This window comes from Canis lupus, chromosome 21 (genome assembly GCF_048164855.1).
Source record: "Canis lupus baileyi chromosome 21, mCanLup2.hap1, whole genome shotgun sequence".
NCBI lineage: Eukaryota > Metazoa > Chordata > Mammalia > Carnivora > Canidae > Canis > Canis lupus.
Window position 1 is genome coordinate 35591392 of NC_132858.1, and position 21221 is coordinate 35612612.

The 21221-nt window shown below is 33.5% G+C and overlaps 1 long non-coding RNA gene across 1 annotated transcript in view; it reads left to right on the forward strand.

The window, feature by feature from the left end:
- The first annotated feature begins 9189 nt into the window (after window positions 1-9189).
- LOC140613512 (uncharacterized) overlaps window positions 9190-21221 on the forward strand; it is a 36685-nt gene continuing 24653 nt past the window's right edge. Inside the window, exon 1 of the long non-coding RNA XR_012014510.1 lies at window positions 9190-9699. This is a non-coding gene — a long non-coding RNA (uncharacterized lncRNA). The remainder of the gene's footprint in view (window positions 9700-21221) is intronic.

Sequence of the window (21221 nt, forward strand, 5' to 3'; positions counted from 1 at the left end):
TTATTTTGCCTTTATTTTGAAATGGGTCTAGAATTCTAAATTAACATTGTTTTTCTTTTAGTACTTTAAAAATGTTGCACTATTTCTGGTTTGCATTGATTTCAACAAGATATCTGCTATAAAATCTTTCTCTCTGCTCCTTAGCATGTAATCAGTCTTTTTTCCCCTCTTGTTGCTTTACATTTTTCTCTTTATCACTGATTTTAAGTAATTTCATTATTATGTGCCCTGATACAGATATCGTCATATTTATTAAAGATACAGATATCATCATATTTATTTATTAAAGATTAATTTAACATCTTCAATCTATGAGTTTAGATAAAATTAGAAAAGTGGGATGCCTGAGTGGCTCAGTGGTTGAACATCTGCCTTTGGCTCATGTCATGATCCCAGGCTCTTGGAATCAAGTCCTACATCAGGCTACCCTTAGGGAGCCTGATGCTCCTTCTGCCTGTGTCTGCCTCTCTCTGTGTTTCTCATGAATAAATAAATAAAATCTTCAAAAAATAAAAAAATAAAAACGTTTCTGCAATTAATTATATCTACTTCATTTTCTGATTTCTCCTTTTTCCTCTCTCTTTGTGTTTTGTTTTGGATAGGTTCTACTGCTATGACTTCAAGTTTACTGATCATTTCCTCTGTTTGTCTAATATGTTCTAATATGCCATTAATCTGATTCAGTGTATTTTAAAATTTCAGACATTATAATTTTAGAAATATGATTTATGTCACCTATACATATTCCATGTATCTATTTAACAAGTTCAACTTTTTCTCTAGCTTCTAGAACATGTGGAATACATTTATAACTGTCATTTTGTCCTTGAATATTTTTCTATCATCTGTTTCATTCACAAGTCTCTTTCAAATAATTGATTTTTCTCTTCATTATGGCTTGTATTTTCCTTCTTCTTTGAATGTCTGATAATTTTTACTGGACGCCAGATATTGTGAATTTTACCTTGTTAGATGTTTTTGTTGTTCTTGTTTGTTTTGTTTTGTTTTGTATTCTGAAGTGTTGTTCTATACCCTAAGTATATCACACTAAAACAGTTCAACTGTTTAGGATCTTGCTTTTAACTTTTTCCCCCAGGAATGCAGGTTATACTTTGAGAAACACAGGTGTAATCAGTGCTACTTTTTCGACATATATATCATCCCAACTCAATCCAAATGAGAAATGTGAAACTGAAGCATATCAGGGGTTATCATCACTCCATTTACCAGCAGTGTTATCCTTATTGCCATGTGACTGATGGTGATCAATTCCAAAATCCTAACTTAAAGGGCTGCTTTCTAGGCTCTGAAGAAACAGCTGTTTTGGTTTGGGTTCCTTCTAAAAACCAAAGTTGAGACAAGGATGTAGAAGTATATAGTTTATTGGAAAGGTAATTTTACATAATGGGAGGACATGGGAAAAGTAAGTTGAGGAAGAGTTAAGTGACAATAAAGACTGTGTTACCAAGTTGGCTAGTACTGTGAGCCGTTGAGAGACACTATCCCTTGGTGACCATCTGAAGTATCATGTAGAACTTGCCACAAAATTAACCCAGGAGAAAATGAAGGCGCCGGGCACCTAAGTCCCGCTTTGCATCTTTCATTATATTAAGGTTGTCCCACGGAAATTAACTCCTGCCTTTCATGATTGTGCAAGCTTACGGGTGAATGACTTTTTTGTGTGAAACAGAGTAGCTAGATGTGGAACACTGGCAGATACGTATGGAAATGTCCATCAGGCCACAAAGATATGATATGGTGCTTCACAAGTGTCTGCTACAGCATTTTATAGATATGTGTTAAGTGGAGACCAGAAGAAATAACTAAAAGAGTTGAACATTATCTGGAAGAAATTGGAAGAAATGGAAGTACTATATTATAGTACTTAAGGGGTTAGATATTGAGAAGAAAGGAACTTGTGTTTTTTTAACTTAAACTCCAAAGAGCAATTTGACTTTTAAATTATGCATATGCATGATTTTAATTAAAAATTAAACTGGAGGGGATGACCGGGTGGCTCAGCAGTTTGGCGCCTACCTTTGGCCCAGGGTGTGATCCTGGAGACCCAGGATGGAGTCCCACGTCGGGCTCCCTGCGTGGAGCCTGCTTCTGTGTCTCTGCCTCTCTCTCTCTCTCTCTCTCTGTGTCTCTCATGAATAAATAAATAAAATCTTAAAAAAAATTAAACTGGATAGTTGACAAATGCAGGAGCTATGGTCTAAAGCATGGGGTTTGGTGTTCCTTAAAAGTTGAACTATTACAGTATATACTTCTTAATTTTTCCTTTAATATATTTGTGTTCTATTTTCTTCCATTGCTTCAGCTAAGACATAATAATTTACAAAGAACAGGTTCTTTTAAATTTCTCTTTTAACAGATGGCTCTGGGTTAATTTGCCAAAGATCCACCCAAAAAATCTTGACTCACTGAAGAAGGGTGGAGATTTTCTGAGCTAAAGGAGGTTGTTTTTTCTTCCACCTCTGAGGCTGCTCCTGCATCCAACACTTAAGGCCAAAATCAGATAATAGGAATTTGAACTCTGACTTCACTCTGAGCTCCAAGGTCCAACACCTCCAGCATCTGCCAATTTCACTAAGTTACTAAGAGTTTAGGAGGCAAACAATGTGTTTTTTTTTTCCTTAATGAAGATTAAATGAGAATTGCTGATATCACATTATGAAGTTTTTTTATTTTCACAAGTGAATATTTAGTTCTGAAGATTTTTGGTCCTTGACAAAAACCCAAATATTGACCTCAGAAGTAATTTACCATCTTATATTGCTCTGTAATGTTCTACACATTATTCTTTGTGTGCAACTTAAACTATACCTTTCCTGTGAACAAGTACTTGACCTCTTTCATCTCTGTGCATATTTTCTAGCCCTAGAATGTGAAGCATTATAATTATTGAGAATTAATGTCTAATAATATTCATACCTAATTTATGATATTTTCACAGAAATAGTAATGTAATTACTACTAATTAACCAGTAATGAATGGCCATGTTTTAAAGACAAGAACCCCATGGGATGCCTGGGTGGCTTAGGGGTTGAGTGTCTGCCTTTGGATGAGGGCATGATCCTGGAGTCCCAGGATCAAGTCTCACATGGGGCTTCCTGAGAGGAGCCTGCTTCTCCCTCTGCCTACGTCTGCCTCTCTATCTCTGTTTCTCTCATGAATAAATAAAAAAAAAAAAAAAAAAAAAGAAAAAAAGATAAAGAACCCCAAATCTTCAATAGGATTCTAAATTTGCATTTTAACAAAGCCCAATCTTGGTAAAAGGTGCCTTAACAGGTGTTTATTCTCATTACTTTTATTGTGAGGGTTTCAAGTCAGCAGTTGCAGTTGGGGAGATGAAGGGAAGAAACTTTGGCCAGGTGGAACTGTCCCACTCCTCACAAATCACACCACAATGAATTGATCCTAGCTTGTCCACATGGATGACTGCTGCTTTCTAGTAGGATCACTTTTATGTAATTATATTCTTATATAGACTTTTTAAAAAGATTTTATTTATTTATTTATTTAAGAGAGAGTACAAGCAGAGGGAGAGGTGCAGAAGCAGAGGGAGGACCAGGGAGCCGGATATGGGGCTCGATTCCAGGACCTTGGTATGAAGACCTGAGCCAAGGCAGTCCCTTAACCAACTGAGCCATTAAGGTCTTCCTCTTATATATATACTTCTGTACTGTCAATTCTAATACATGTCCTTCAAATAAGAGAAATAGCTGTTTCACTAAACTTTTCCTATATATATCAAATTAATAGAATTTCCAAACTGAAAGGAAATTTAGAAACCATTAAATTCAAACCTTTTTTTTAAAATTAAGTAACCACAGTCCACTCAGAAAAATAAAATAAATCTCCCATGTAAACATTAAGATTCAGGTGTACAGTTAATATTTGAAATGGATCACCTGATTTCTTTTTTTTTTTTTGATCACCTGATTTCTAATTTTAGTTCTCATTATAGTCATTTGTTTTTATAGTCATTGATATTTTTTTTTTTCCTGGATTTAACTAAAATTCATTTACTCCACTGATGAGCTTGACATCAAAGCAGACTAGGTGATCTGTGAATTATATTCTTCTGTTTATAGTATAAACTTAAAATGTCAATTCTGGCTGCTACAAAAGAGATGAAGATACTGGTAATTTAATAATGGATGATTTCTAAAGATAAATTAGTAATTATTTCATTCAAGAAATGGTAATGAAATTATAGGTAGCCATTTTTTAAGAGAGGAAAATAACAATTTTGCTATTACTTTCAAAAGATTAGAAATTTTTATTTTTATTTTTTTAAAGATTTTATTTATTTATTCATGAGAGACACACACAGAGAGAGGCAAGAGACACAGGCAGAGGGAGAAGCAGGCTCCAAGCAGGGAGCCCAACATAAGACCTGATCCCAGGTCTCCAGGATCACACCCTGGGCTGATGGCAGCGCTAAACAGCTGAGCCACCAGGGGTGCCCAAAAGTTTAGAAATTTTAAAAATAATTAAGAAAACATGTATAAAATATGTAATTAGGTGAATGCTGGATTCAAATGAAGATTCAATTCATAATTTTTTTGTTTTGTTTATGCTCCTTGTTTCATTAACCTATTTCGCAGCAGTTAAATTATAAACTGTTGTATAAGAATTGCTTAGGAAAAAAATCAAGGAAAAATAATCAAAATATGGAAATTGTTAAAAATGTCTCAATTTTTCAGTAACACTCTGTATTTTTTAAAACATTCATTCCAAGTTGGCATAAAGTCTGCAAAATATGATCATTTTTTAAGTAACATAATATTTGAAAAAATACTTATAAATGCTAAACATCCCTACTGGCTCTGTTCATTTATTTTCAGTTTAAACAATCCTCCATTACTTTCCTAAAGGTCATGGTATTACTTATTTGTCAAAATTAACTACTTTGAAGCAAATGTTATAACTAAATAATTATGCTTGATTTTGCCAAAGTACTAAGATAATTCAGTGAGTAGCATATAATTATTTTTAACCTTTGAATGATAGCTACAGATCTCATTAGTCACCTATTCAAGCACCTGCTAGTGATTTAAAATAATCATAGAGTAGATAGTAAGTAAAGTACATGGGAGGTAATCATTAATAAGGTAGGAAATTGTGCCATTAAATGCTAACAAATATATATATATATATATATGTTATATAAAAACATATATATATTCCTGTGTGTGTGTGTATATATATACTCACACACAAATATCTGTCTATGGAGTAAGCAGGAGTCTTATTTTAAGGACTAGCGACCAAACACAAACAAGAGAAAAAATAATATATCAATAACAAGTAGCTTGCAGAATTGATAGACTTGGCAATGTTTCAGTAAACAGGCAGGAGCTGGGATTACAGTCAAGACCAGGCCCAGGAATAGTCTAATCCATATGCTACCAGTAGCAGCAAAGGTGATGTTTCTGCCTCTAGGCACTTAGTGCCATTGCTGGGCTCACAAGGCTACCATCAGTTTGGTTTTGCAACTATAGGCTGTTATCACTGCCACTGCCATGAATGGTTTTGAAACTGTTTCTACAACTTACTATCACAAATTAAATATCCAAAGTCTCCAATGAGAATCTGATTGGCCAAGTCTAGGGCACATGCTCATGTCCTAGTTTGTCATAGGTGGGGAGAAGCTGTATTTGTCTCCCTTGGTTTATATATTTGCATAAGGAATATTTCTTCTCACCAAGACTCATAGTGGAAAGTATTCTCTCCAAAACAGAACAATTTTTCAGATGCCTAGTATAAATAAAATGACAATTGCTTGCAAAATATATCTGTGTCAAAATTATAGCTGAGGGACGCCTGCGGGGCTCAGTGGTTGAATGTCTGCCATCGGCTCAGGGCGTCCTCCCAGAGTCCCTGGAACAAGTCTTCCATTGGGCTCCCCTCGAGGAGCTTGCTACTCCCTCTGCCTATGTCTCTGCCTCTTTCTCTGTGTCTCTCATGAATAAATAAATAAAATATTTTTAAAAAATTATAGCTGAAATTACATCATTCTCTATTAAAATAAGATTGCTTTTCTCATTGGCATTTGTTATATTATTATTTCAGAAGATTTGCAAGCTCTTCTCCTGGTCTATGACATTGATAAATAACTTTCACTTCTATAAATACTAATTAAGTAAATATAAAAATGGTAAAAACTCATTTTTTTTCTCATTTTTAATTAAAAGTAAAATTAATTTTACTAAGCCTTACAAATAGAAGTATATTTTTACATGTTTATGTTATGGGAAGATGTCAAGGAGAATATGCAAAGTCATTAATTATGTCAGTATAAGAGAGAAACAGCAATATATATATATATATATATATTATGCATACATACGTATATATACATGTATTTATTTGTGCATATTTATGTATGTATATAATACATCTACAAGTAGCCCTTGTAGCATATTCATAACATCCACATTGTATTTTGAAATGTCAAAGTGACTTTATGCACATTATATATTTTTATCATTGAAATAAATTGTAGAGAAAACTGAAACTCAGGGACATGATGCAGTGTTACCAACAGAGTTTGGGCAAGAAAAATGTCATGACCTCACTGACCTCACATTAGCACACTTTGCTGAATATTGTAGAAACAGAGTTAGATCACTTCGATCAGATATTCCATCTACTTTACCCAAGGCACACCTTCATCTCCTAAGGCTGTCTACAATGTTCTTCCTCTGAGGATTTCAGAGGAGTTCAAAATTGATAATCAGAAGAAGCACCGATAAGGCCCAATCCCAGCCATTTCTGGACTTCATAGGCCTTATTTTTGCTGTGAATTTTTGTCCTAGCTCCAGAAGAAGTGAGCTTCTATCCTTCCCATGAAATATTATCCTCCATCAAGTCTTTAGCTTCTGCCCCTTGAGTTGTTCCTATTCCAGCTAGAAATACGTCAGCTTGCTAAAAAACTATGTGGTTGCCATAGAGGTTCCTTTTTACTTTTTATTTATATTTTTGTTGTGTTTTCCTATTTCTTAAATTTGATTGACTAAAAGACAGAAATAACACTTTCAGTCATATCATAAAGTTAGGTGGATTTGATAGCTTCTGGATGGTTACCACTAGTCTAGACAAGATCATGATTACACTTCTCACTGTTGTGGTGAAATTCAGAATTGCTTCTGTGACAGATGCTGTCAGTTGGCTGACCCCATTATTTCCAATTCAGCTTCACACTTGTTAACATCTCAAACCCTTCTGCAGCCAGGAATAGATACATGGTATGCTCACCAATCAGACATCAAATCTGTGAATGTATCTGAAAGTTCTTGGAGAACTATCAACCTGCAAATAAAAGGTATAATATGGTTATTATCTTTTCTTCTAATGACCCTTACCCTTTCACACTTCAGCACTTGACTCTGCTTTCACCACCAAGGTTTCCCTGAGTAAACACTGACTATTGTTGAATTTTCACTTGCTCTAAAGTACAGAGCCTATCAGTGGCTCTATCTACCATCCTGTATCTAGACCCAATCTTGGCAAAATTGTCAGTTGGGGTGGGTGTACTATGGGGAGTTCCCACTCATCTGCAGTTCATTCTTTTCTTCCTTGCTAAGTCCTTAACTGAAAAATTTTAAAAAGTTGTTTCATAAGGATTTAAGTTTAATCTTTTCAGAATTAACATTCAGGACAATAACAAATAATGATGGTTGACTGATAAGCAGTCAGTAGCTTCACAAAACTCACCACCTAAGCAACCAGCTGTGCTGGTGTCTATTCCCAGAGCCAGCCCTGCTTGTTGGGCAACATTGCTGAGGCTTGCTTTGATCACAGTCATTGAAAATTCCTATTCAACAAGTTCCTCACTGTTTGCATTTCCCCTAAGGAGGAAGCAGTCTGTGGACTCCTGAAATTTAAATTCACCATTAAAATGAGGTTTTTCTTTTTCCCACCCTTGCTGCCAATTATTTCATGGTGGCATGTTTGGCACATTTGCAGCCCCATAACACGTACAAATGGGTTCTCCATGGAGATGAAATTCTTCATTGTTGCCATTCCAAAAATGTATGCTTTGAAAAGAATGTGCTACGTTCTGTAAATAACTCTCTTACAGATATAAGTTTATATCTTTGCTACTAAAGTTTGAACGCTTTTTTTCTTTTCTTTCTTTCTTTCTTTATTTTTTTTTTTTTTACATCAATGCGGACACACATAAAGTGACCTTCTGCAGTATTAGTGTCTACATCTGACGTGCCTGCTGGCAGACACAGCTGAACTGACCTTTATTTTTTTTCTCCTTTCATGACACATCAACAGCTGGTCTCCTAAAGGGATGGGCAAACCTAGTCTTATTTTAAGCCAGATAATTAAAAAAAAAAAATTGTCAAGTATTTTGCCAAATGTCTAACCTCTGTTCTTTAAATCTTCCTGCATTTGAGGAAAATATTTAACCTGCATGTTTCTAAATAACTTGCCTTTAACTCATCAAAGTATTTTATCAGAAAAAAACTATCATCCAAACAGCATATATCTTGCTTTTTCAATTAAAGTTATATATTATCTTACAAAATTTGTTTTGAGGCTTATATTGCATTTACTTAAAGGAAGTTCTAGACTAAAAACAATGCATTGATCTGAATGAAAGAGGGGTTTTTTGTTTGTTTTTATTCTTAGAGGAGGGAGCAAAACTTTGATGCATATATACACAATTTAAAGCTACTTTCTCCTTCCTCTTTTCTTCCTTCCATCTATCCTTCCTTCTTTCCTTCATCATTCCTCTCTTTTCTCTTTTTCATTCTATAAAAAAAAATGGCATTTCTGTTGTGCTATTTAATTTGCTGCATTAGTCACATAATTTCTGGGAGGGCCTTCACATTCTAGTCCACATACATTGCACTCCCTGGAATTGTGTAGTCATAACCTGCAAAGTTCTGAAACCTATAGCAGGAGAATCTGCTCATGTTATAATTTAGTGTAAAATGGTAATGATTTTTAATTCAGACTAAAGTTACCTTTCTAATATCTATACATATCAATAAGAAATAAGATAAGAAATAAGAATTTCTGATAAGAAATAAGAAAATTATAACACATTATTATAGATGTGAGACTATGTCAAAGGAAGAAATCTCAGTACCAAAGACAGTGTAGCTTTTCTAACTTTTTCCCTCTTGGGAAGAATGTGGAGGAAAAGAATAATACACAGATTATTGACCTCATTGAGCAGAAACTTTTTGTTTCAGGCAAATAAGGAGTTTTATCCTATTGTTCAAACATGTGTAAAAGAGAAGTCAAGAAATTCCGCAGAAAATCCTTTTAGGCATAGGCTGACCTTTGACCACTGAACTGCCTTCCATTGTTCTCTAGGAAAAGGAGAAATAGAATTTGGAGAGACAGTTCTGGTTACATCATAAGAGCTTTCTTTTTCCTGGTGTTTGTTTTCTTTGGCTGGTAGTGCACAGCTTCTTGTGGAAAATAAATCCCTTGGTAGTGTTTGTGTTTCTTGTATGTGTGTGGGACTATTTGGCTCAAAGCAAGTTCAAGCCAAATCAAGAGTTCCAGTGTGTGCTGAACCTAAGCAGCCTTTACCTTGAACATAAAGAACATGGTCCATCGGTTCTCCTGGCCTTCCCAGCGTTTCACCAGTGATGCATGCCGAAATCCATCACACAGGAATGCGTCACTTCATTTGACATGGATCCTTGCCCAGAAACTTGGTAAATCTCAGTCCAAAAATTCATTCAAGAGTGTATTTGATAAGACACGGGTATTAGTGAATATGAAAGGACCATAGGGAAGTTAAGCTTATCCGGAACTGCCTTAATCAACTTTCCCTCAGTTTGTGCCTTCCCTATAAATCACATTACATTGCTTAAAGTCTTAAAAGTAATATCGGCTACTGCTAGAACTAATCATGAACCCAAAAAATAATATACAAGCTTAAATAGTAAAAATAGGAGACATGTGAAAGTAAAAAAGACGCCAGAGTGTTTCATTGATCTAAAAAAAATTCTAGATTCATAAACTGTATCCTCATATGGAAAGCAAACTCTCAACGTGGCAATGAAACCATAGAAATATTCCAAATGCATTATAAATTAGGTATATGAAGAAGAGAACATTCTGAATATCACAAATCCACATATGAATTTGTGTGTATGATTGTACATAGGTATGAAAATGAAAAAGAAGACAAAGCCAAACTATTTTTAAAATAACTTATCCATGAATGTAAAAAAAGACATTCATATATTACAAGCTTACTAATCTAATAATAAACATTTTATGTAACATTTTCCTTTTATACATTAAGTACTATTTTTATGTAGAGAGTTCATTTTACAATATATTTCAAGTCATAGGAATAGGAAGGGAGGCACATTGTATGGTCTTCATTATTATAAAATAATCAGGGTGGGTTTAGAAAACAAAACAACCTGGGCAACATATAAACAGATTTCAAGTAGATATTTATGTCCCTTGTTAAAATATAGGGCAGGCCGGGTGGCGCAGCGGTTCAGTACCTGCCTTCGGTGCAGGGCGTGAGCCTGGAGACCTGGAATCGAGTCTCACATCAGGCTCCGTGCAGGGAGACAGCTTCTCCCTCTGCCTGTGTCTCTGCCTCTCTGTGTCTCTCATGAATAAACAAAATAAAATCTTAAAAAAAAAAAAAAAAAGGTAAAATAAAATGTACATGTTAGAAGGAGTCCATAGCTTTCAACCCTGGTTTTGATTGTGATGATAACTATTCACATGGTAAACACTTTTCCTTTGTATAAGAAAGAAAGTTCTAATATTTTAGAATATCTTCCCTGTTCACATTTAAATTGGTAGTACAAAAAAAATAAAAATAAAAATAAAATAAAAATAAAAATAAAAATAAATTGGTAGTACAAATAGGAAATTTGGCCACAGGAAGCCTTGAAGAATCTAGAAATTTAACGGGATTTTAGAGAGGTTTTTGGTCTTCTCAGGAGAGTCTCACAGAGTCCCTTCCATTGTTGTAGTGTTCACAAAATGTCTGCTGCTTGACATGAGTTTCAGCAAAGTTATACAGCAAAGCTTCAGATGATGACTTTTGGCTTCTGTATTTTATGGTACCCCAAAGACTACTGAAGTTTTTCAATCTGTAGTAGGAAAACTTATTGAACTATCAGCTGTTTTAACTGCTGAATAAGAAAAGTATGCTAGAATGTGTTTCCTTGGAAAAGATGCTGTGTCAAATAGATCTGAATTTGTATTTATACCTCCTATTTGTTATCTGAACCTTGAGCAAGTGGCTGATATCACTTAACCTGTTTCCTCCTTTGTAAAAAGGAATAACAATACTAACTCACTTTTTGTAAAGATGCAATGAACATATATATACATACATGTATATATGTATATGCATATATATATATATGCATTAATCATGGGTTTTGGTACATAGTATGTATTCAGAATATGTTAGTGATTGTTATTATTTACATATTAAATCTTCTGACTTCCTTATGCCCATTATATTTTCTCTGTTATAAAATATGGTAGTCTCCTCCATCAGAATGAAAACTTTATGATAGTAGGAGAACGTATTTTGTTTGCTGATCTTTGAATGTGTCTGAACACAGTTTCTCATACAAAATAAATATGCTTGCAGACTATTTTAGTACCTTCAGGAAATTCATATTGTATAATAATTAATATTGTATAATCATTAACAAATGATGTTTCTGTGATAAAAAAAGAACAGACTTTCTAAAGTAATACTCAAGGATTTTCTTATTTATTAATGTATTTATTTAAAAAATTACTATCAACTATGTATCCAAATCATGAACTCTGGATGAGTTCACAAACTATGCACTTACTCTCAGTATAATATCGTCACCCAATAACATAAACTATTTTTTTTTTAATTTTATTTATTTATGATAGTCACATAGAGAGAGAGAGAGAGAGGCAGAGACATAGGCAGAGGGAGAAGCAGGCTCCATGCACCTGGAGCCTGACGTGGGATTCGATCCGGGGTTTCCAGGATCGCGCCCTGGGCCAAAGGCAGGCGCCAAACCACTGCGCCACCCAGGGATCCCAACATAAACTATTTAATTAAGAGAGGAAACTAGACACATGTTACAGGGAAGCTCCTTAAGCATGGCAACAAATCCACACTATGGTTGACCAGGGAGGAGCTGAAAGTGAGACATGAAATAATTGCTGCAGGAGTATTTATATGAAGAAGTCTATACTAGAAGCTTCTGTTATTAGACCCATACGCTTTCCAAATACAATCTTCTGGGTTTGTTGGTTCATTTGTTTTTTTCAGTATCACTAGCAGAGATTCCTCACAGTAACATTTTGAATGACTAAAACAGATCAGAAAACAAAAATCAGAAACCCTACATCAGACTGTTCAGTGTTTATTAAGCACTTTGTAATTTTTCTATCTGAATCATCTAGTTTGATAAACTTTGATGTTGTTGCATATATGTCTATGAAGGAAACACAGAATATAAGAATCTGTGAATTGAGATTTGGAATTTTGTTTTAGTGTTTTATTAGAGTTCTTAGAAATTTTGGATTATCGTATGACTTCAGAGTGGGGGCAACGTAATAAAAAGTAATAAAGTATATAAAAAGATTTGAGGTAAAACTGAAACCTAGATTTATAATCTAAAAATGAATATGCTACATGTAATTAATTCTCAATTCATATTATGATAAAACAACAGCTTTAAAAGCATACACATTTGAATCTGAATAGATGCTCTGTCACATAACGATAGTGGTGTAAACTGTTTTTCATCTTCAAGTGCTTTTGAAATCATCAAAAGATAAATAAGCTGAGATCTTGAACTACAGTTGAGAAAATATCAGTCTATTGAAAAATCAGTGATTCTACACCATTGTAGCTACTCAGCCGAACTAAAGACCTCATTTCTCAAATATTCTGGATGAGTTTACAGATCATTTTAAGAAGAGGAAAAAAGTTAATTGATGGCAGACACATAGATAAAGTTTGCACAGGGAAAATTCTGTATGCGTTAAATATCCCAGGGAAATTTCTGTACTAAAAGGTGAATTTAATTTGCATATCGAGCTCAATAATCAATCAGAAACAAACGACTCTTGGGCCCTACAAATGAAATCATCTTGGTTTAAAAAAAAAGAAGAGAAAAGGAAAAGGAAAAGATAAAAGAAAATAAGAACAACAACAACAACGAAATGTGACAAAGCAGAACATAAATAATATAGATCAGATAAAGAAAGATTAATACGCTACGAACCAGCCTACCAGTTCATGGACAGAAACACAGATTATAAAAAAGCACTATTCACATTTTCATATAATTCATGAGAATACATTAAATGCTTAAAATCTTGTGTTATTTAAGACAATAAAAATTATCAGCCTGGTTGATATATTCTCATTTAGTTTCATTTGCTATTAATAGAAGGAAGATGTAAACTTTATTAGTTTGTGTACCATGTAAGGTATTTAGAAGGAAATTCTAACTAATTCTAGATTTTATTGCTGCTTTATATGAATATTGCAAGTTTTCTAAAGTGATATTTTTAAATACCATTTCAAAATATTACTACCTTGGCAGGTTATTTTCCTCTTTGCTCATAGTTGTTTTGGCTGTTTGGTTGTAGGTTTATGTTTTGTTTTTTTAAATTTCAATCAAAAGATAAGAGATCTTTAACCATAAAATAAATATTCCACCACTACTACGTTTTTCTATGGAGAATGACAAACTAATCATGGATGGTCTGGTGGCGTGCCAGTGTCAGCCCTTTCATGGTCTTCTCTGTCTGGACTGATATCATATATGGAGACCAGAACAATAGATGATGTCATCACTGTGTTTTGTTCTTACTTCTGCTCATTACAAGTACTCTAAATGGCTGAAATTCAGTGAAATTCAATGTTTGGTATAATAGACTAAGGTACTGGTTGGGGGAGGCTATGTTATTATGGAATTAAGCACTTAGGACTTAATCATTGGTTCAAAAAGTCTTCAGGGGGAAGGAAAGCAATCTAGCCAGATGGTGCTTGAGAAAAGAAAAATCTGTATCTCTTTCACATAAATCAGCCAATTAATATGCTAAGTCACAAAAGGTAAATCTTGAAACTGCTCTTTTACAATTCCAAAGCTGCCCTTTTTTGATGTTTCCTCAATTTTGAAGCTACTTTTCTATATTTCTCCACTAGTTTTTTTTTTCTTTCTCCACTAGTTTTAAATATAGAACTAAAGTGATTATTACATATAAAAAAAATGTACAATTATTTACCCCAGATGTTGACACCCTGGTCTGGTGGCAAGAACACAAGTTAGGAGTCTGGTTTTTACTGGGTTTATACTCCTTAAATATGAATCATTCTAATTATTAATTTTCTCATTGATGTGATGGGTATTACCTTCCTTGAGAGTTGTTGTAGGGATTGAATGGACTAGTGGATTCATGGTTAAAAGATTAAAAATCAGAGCTTAGGTTATGCCCAGCTGAAATGCAGACATATCCAGACAAGTCTTTAGAGGATTGGTAAAAATGATCTACCAGCAGTTTATTTACCTAACACACAAGCAACTTTCTGGGAAGAAACACATTTTTTAAAGAAAGCTAGAGAAAGCCCCAAAAGATGCAAATGAAAAGTCTCAGTTTTAACAAAACAACAACAACAACAACAACAACAACAACAACAACAACAAAGTCTCAGTTTTCCGAAAAGAAAGGTAATTTTGAGCCCAATACAATGATGGTCACTCAAATCTATTTTCTGCTCCAACCAATGAACTCATGAACAAATCCTAAAAAGATACTGCACAAAAGAAAAAATCCCAATCTGATAATAAACTGTTTCATTATGATTCTCAAGATACCAGACAACAAAACTAGTCATTTAAAAGCTATAGCACAAAAGTGAGAGATCTGAATAGTTTCTGCTTACACGTGGAACTTGGCATGGCTATGCACATTTAGGGCCTGTGGGTACCACTCAGCTCTGCCATATGAAGAGTATCAGTGGACTACAGACATCCATGCCAGTGACAACCACAGATATCTAGAATCCTGACAGCAGTGACTGTAACTATAAAACTCCAAAAGCCTCTATTTTAGTGGCTTCAAAACTATAAGCAATATCAATACCTGAATTGGGAGTTTATTTTATTTTATTTTTATTTATTCATGAGTGACACAGGCAGAGGGAGAAGCAGGCACCATGCAGGGAGCCCGATGTGGAACTCGATCCCAGGTCTCCAGGATCATGCCTTGGGCCGAAGGCAGGTGCTAAACCACGGAGCCACCCAAGGATCCCCCTGAATTGGGAGTTTAAACTGAGTACTAGCCACAGAGGTGATATCCATGCAGAGGAATCACGTCACTAAATAAGTGTAAAATAAGACACAAGAAAATGACTACTGGGTACTCCTAGGTCAAGGGTCTGCAAACTTTCTCTATTAAAGGGCCAGACAATGAATATGTTTGGTTTTGTGGGCCATTCAGTTTCTATCATAACTACTCAACTTTATCACACCTATTCAAATACCAGTGCAGTGACTAAGCATCCACAAGTGATCAGAGACATGAATGGGTGTGGTTGTATTTGGATAGTATTTTATTAACAAGCAGTTTGGGGCAGGATCTGTTCTGCTGTAGGCTGAGAGGAATTGTTTGTGAATATACTAGAATGATTCTTGAAAACTTTTAGAAATAAGGAAATACTTCAAAAAAGACTTTAGAAATTATGAATATATTGGCAATGAATGTCAAATAAATAATGTTTAATACATTGATGCAATGCCTTTATTTTTAATAGTTACATACCCAAACTTCTTCAAACATAGAAGGCAAACAAAATTATCTTCTTTCTCTCTCCCCCCCTTCCCTTTCCCTTTTTCCCACATTTCTCTATATATTTCTTCCTGAAGAGAAGTCTCTGAACCTGTACTTCCATTTCTAACAATAGTTTTGCTATATCAAATTCTACTTTTCTGTTAATATAAATAATTATATTGGTCAGTGTCAACCTAATAGTTTGCCTAATTAATGACAGCATCCTTGACTTTAGCTAAGTTCTCAGACTGTAGGATTTTTTTTTTTTTTTGTAGGATGTTTTAAGATTCAAGAAAAGTCATAAGGGTGGCTTAAACATTAAGATCATTCATAATTTTGCTTAACAAAGTATGGGACTGGATAGTATAAAGATGAGATAACTTACAAGAATGAGGGTTAGATGATTACTTTTGGAAGTGAATGTGTCCTAATTCCAGCTAATAAGTTATAAAAGAAAGTATGCTGAAGACTCCCTGGGAAGAATATCCTCGTTCTCAAAAAGACAGATTCCTTACCCTTACAACTTTCTCTTCGACCACTGTCAGCATCTTAATATGTCCTCTTAGACAATTTTTCTTCATAATCTGGAAATGTTTCCAGGAACCACTGAAGAAAGTAAAATTGATACTTATTTGTTACCTTTTAAGGGTGAGGAAAGTCTTCCCAGAAGGTCTCCAGTAGTTTTATACCTGAAGTATTATATAGATGTAATATATATCACAACTGCATCATAAAGAAAGATTGGTAAAGGTATCCATATGGTTGAAAGTCTGTATTTTATTTAAACGATTATCTTTAAGTAGAATGTAAAAGTTTGGTGAGTATATTGTAATCCACCACAGCAATACAAAAAAAAAAAAAAAAACTGTAGAGGAAACACAGTAAAAAGTTCAACACATAAATTAATGAACTATTAATTTAAATAATCAAAAAAGACCAAAAAAAGGAATTTTTAAAAAAGACAGATGATACTGACAGAAAATTAATAATAAAATGGTGAACCTACATCCAACCATATCAGCTATTACATAAAATATAAGTAGCCTAATACACTTTATCAAAAGACATTTTGAAACTGTTTTATTTTAAAAAACAAAAATATATGCTGATATATACATAAGAACTTCACATAAGAACTTAAAATACAATGATTAGAGAGGTTGAAAGAAAAAATGGAAAAAGGTATATCATGGGATCCCTGGGTGGCGCAACGGTTTGGCGCCTGCCTTTGGCCCAGGGCGCGATCCTGGAGACCTGGGATCGAATCCCACATCGGTCTCCCGGTGCATGGAACCTGCTTCTCCCTCTGCCTATGTATCTGCCTCTCTCTCTCTCTCTGTGATTATCATAAATTAAAAAAATTTAAAAAATTTAAAAAAAGCCAAGAGATTTTAACACTCTTTTCTGAGTAATTGATAAAATAGGTAGACAAAAGACAAGTAAGAATTTAGAAGACCAAATAAACATCATCAGCCAACCTATTACAGAATATTCCACTCAAATAAGTTACAATATATATTCGTTTCAAGTAGACATAGAATATTCACCAAGATCATATTCTTGACCAGAAAATAAATTTATTAAAGTAAAAAAATTAAGTATATTTTTTTCATTAAAAAATAAAAATAATTTTTTAAAAAGGTATTTGCTAAAACTCAAATAATTTTAAAATTAACAATATATTTCAAAATAATACCCAGGTCGAAGAATATCATAAGGAGGCTTTTTAAAAATTTAAAGTGAATAAAATTATAAATACAATATATCAAAAATTGACAGATGCAGATAAAGCAGCACATAGAGGGAAATTTATACAATAAATGTATATTTTAGAAAGAAGAAAAAAATCAATAATTTAAGTTTCTAACTGAAGAAACTAGAAATAAAGAGCAAGCAAAATGCAATTCATGAAGAAGGAAGGAAATAAAGAGCAGAAATTGATTAATTGAAAACAGAACATCATAGAGAAAAAATATATCAAATCAAAAGCTGCTTGACCAAAAAGATCAATAAAAGAGATAATCAAAATGAGGGATTAAAAATATGATGACTCAGTGAGCACCATCAGAAAAAAAATTCTATGAATTGGATTAATTCCTTAAAAGACACAATTAAAAAAAACAATTTCAAGAAAATGTAAAAAACTGGGATTGTTTTCTATCAATCAAATAAATCAAATTCATAATTATAAATCTTTTAAAAATGTAAAAATAAAAGTAATTTTTAACTAATTTTAAAATATCACCAAATCTATAAAATCTCTTTCAGCAAAGAGAACAGAAAAAATAATTATATGAGGCAACCATTACTTTAATAGCATTACTAGATAAAGACAATAAAAGAAAATAGGGCACTCCAATATCTCTCATGAACACAAAAATTTCTGACAAAATATTAGCCAATGATTACAGCAATTTATAAAAAGAATTTATAAAAATTTCTGACAAAATATTAGCCAATGATTACAGCAATTTATAAAAAGAATGAATTTACACATCATGATCATGTGGAGTTTTTCTCAGGATATCTCAGGAATGCAAGTATGCTTCCAACATTCAAAAATAAAAAGACATATTTAAATCACCATATTAACAGATTAAACAACAGAGACTGATAAAATTCAATTCCTATTTATGATAAAAACAATTAGTTTTTATCTAATTTAACAATTGTTAAAACAATTGTTTTAACAATTAGTCTGGAAATTAGTTGTAAATAAAAGCTTTCTGAACTTAATAAAGGTTGTCTACCAAAAACTTAAACCTGTCATCATGCTTAATCTTAATGATGAAAACATGAATTGTTCCTTACCAAACATCAGAAATAAGGCAAGAATATCTGTTCATAATACTAAAACTCTACATCATATTGGTTGCTGTAGACACTGTGATAAGTGAAGGGGAAAAATATGCCAATTCTCTCTAAATTGATCCATAGATTTCATACCACCCAACCAAAATCTGTAGTTGTTTTATAGATATTATCAAACTAGTTCTAAAATGTATATGGAAAAAGAGACACACAAGAAATGCCCAAACAATTTTCCAATAAAGTAGCAAAGTTGGAGGCATAACATTACGCATTTTAAGACTGACTCCTGACCTACAGTTATTTTTTTAAAGATTTTATTTATTTATTCATGAGACACACACACACACACACACACACACACACAGAGGCAGAGACACAGGCAGAGGGAGAAGCAGGCTCCATGCAGGGAACCTGACGTGGGACTCAATCCTGGGACTCCAGGATCACGCCCTGGGCTGAAGGCAGCACTAAATCGCTGAGCCACCCAGGCAGCCTTGACCTACAGTTATTAAAAGATTAAGCCATTCGTAAAATAGGAGACACACAGATGGAAGAGACAGAAAAAATAGTGCTGAATTAGACGTATGCAAATAAAATCAATTGATTTTTATCAAGATACATAGATAATCCAATGGAGAAAGGATTTTTTTTTCAATAAATTGTACTGTAACAATTGAACCTCTGAGTATGAATTAATTCAAAACAATAGAACCTCAACCCGTATCTTATTCAGTATAAAAACATTACTTCAAAATGGATCAAAAACTATGAAATTCTTAGAAGAAAATGTAGGGGAAATCTTTATAACCTTGGATTTTTCAAATAATTCTTATATAAGACACCAAAAGCATGATTTGTAAAAGAAGTCATTGGTTAAAGTGAAGTTAATCAATATTTAAAATATTTTCCCTCCAAAAGATTTAAAAACTAGACATAATAGTGGAACAAAATTTCCAAATCAAGTATCTGACAAGGGAGTTGTAGCTAGAATATGTAAACTTAATAATAAAAAGAAAAATTAAAATCAAATGGGTGAAAGACCTGAACAAATTCTTTACAAGGAAGATATGCAGATGGTAAGGTATATACATGGAAAAGATGTCCAATAACAACAGTTATTTAAAAATTGCAAATTAAAAAAACAATGAGGTACCAATACATACTTATTAGAATAGCAATTTTTTAAAATGCTAAACAAGTGGAAAAAAATAAAATAATAAGGTTAACAATAACATGTGCTACTGAGGATGCATTTTGCTGATGGGAATGCAAATTAATACAACCACCCTGTGCTACAGTTATGCCACTTTTCATTAAGTTAAATATACATTCATATGATCCTACAATACACTTTTAGGTTTTAGAATAAAGGTCTTTATTGGTAGATGACTTTTCACCCAGGGGAGGTTTGTTAAAATTTTGAGATACTTTTGCTTCTTAAATCCATGGATGCTACTGGCATCTAGTTGCTATAGGCCAGGGATGCTACAAAACATCCTACAGTGCCCAGGACAGTCCCCTTTATAATTAAAAAAAGTACACAGTGTAAATTATCAATAGTGCTGAGGCTGACAAACCTGTCTTAGAAAAAGGAAAAGGTTTGTTATGTGAAAACCTAAATAGAAATAGCATTATTATTCGTAACTGCCCCCAAGCAGAAAAAAAAAAAGAGCCAAATACCTTATAATTGGTGAAAGGATAAACAAATTGCAGTACATCCATATAATAGAATAGTACTTAGCAATAAACAAGAATGAACTACTGATACATGAAACTACATGAATGAGTCTCAAATGCATTATGCTAAGTGCGAAGATGCTAGTCTCAAAAGATTACATGATGTATGATGCTTTATATGACATCTTCTTAAGCTTTAAAACTATAGGAATAGAGAAAAATTAGTGCTTGCCAGGAAATTGGGGGAATGTATGACTATGAAGGGCAGCAAGAGGTAACTTTGGGGATAACAGAATTGTCCTGTAGCCTGTCTTTGAGGAGTGGTTACACCAATCTGTGAATATGTTAAAACTCACAGAACTGTATAATAAAAAAAGAGAAAGAAATTTGTTGTATGAAGTTTTTAAATGATTTTTTTTTTAAAAAAGCACATAAATCTCTTAAAACCCGACAGAAGAAAAATTCTATGAATTTTTTAGTGATTACATTTCTTAATGGCACATTGAATTTAGAGAATAGATTCTGGAGCAATGGTAATGGTAACAGGGTTCAAATTCCAGCTCTGCCATTTATTAGCCCCGTGATGGACTCAGGGCTAATAACCTCTGTGAACATCAGCACCCTCTTCTACAGTCTGGAAATAAGAATAGTTTCTACCTCATTGTTGTGAATTAATATACAATAACACACTTAGATGAATTATAAATACACTATGAGGGGACACTTGGGTGGCTCAGTGGTTAAGCATCTGCCTTTGGTTCAGGGCATGATCCCGGGGTGCAGGATCGAGTCCCACATCGGGGTTCCCACAAGGAATCTGCTTTTCCCTCCGCCTGTGTCTCTGCCTCTCTTTGTTGTCTTTCATGAATAGATAAATAAAATCTTTTTAAAAAAGTGCCCCATGAAAATCAGCTATTTTTATTATAAAGGA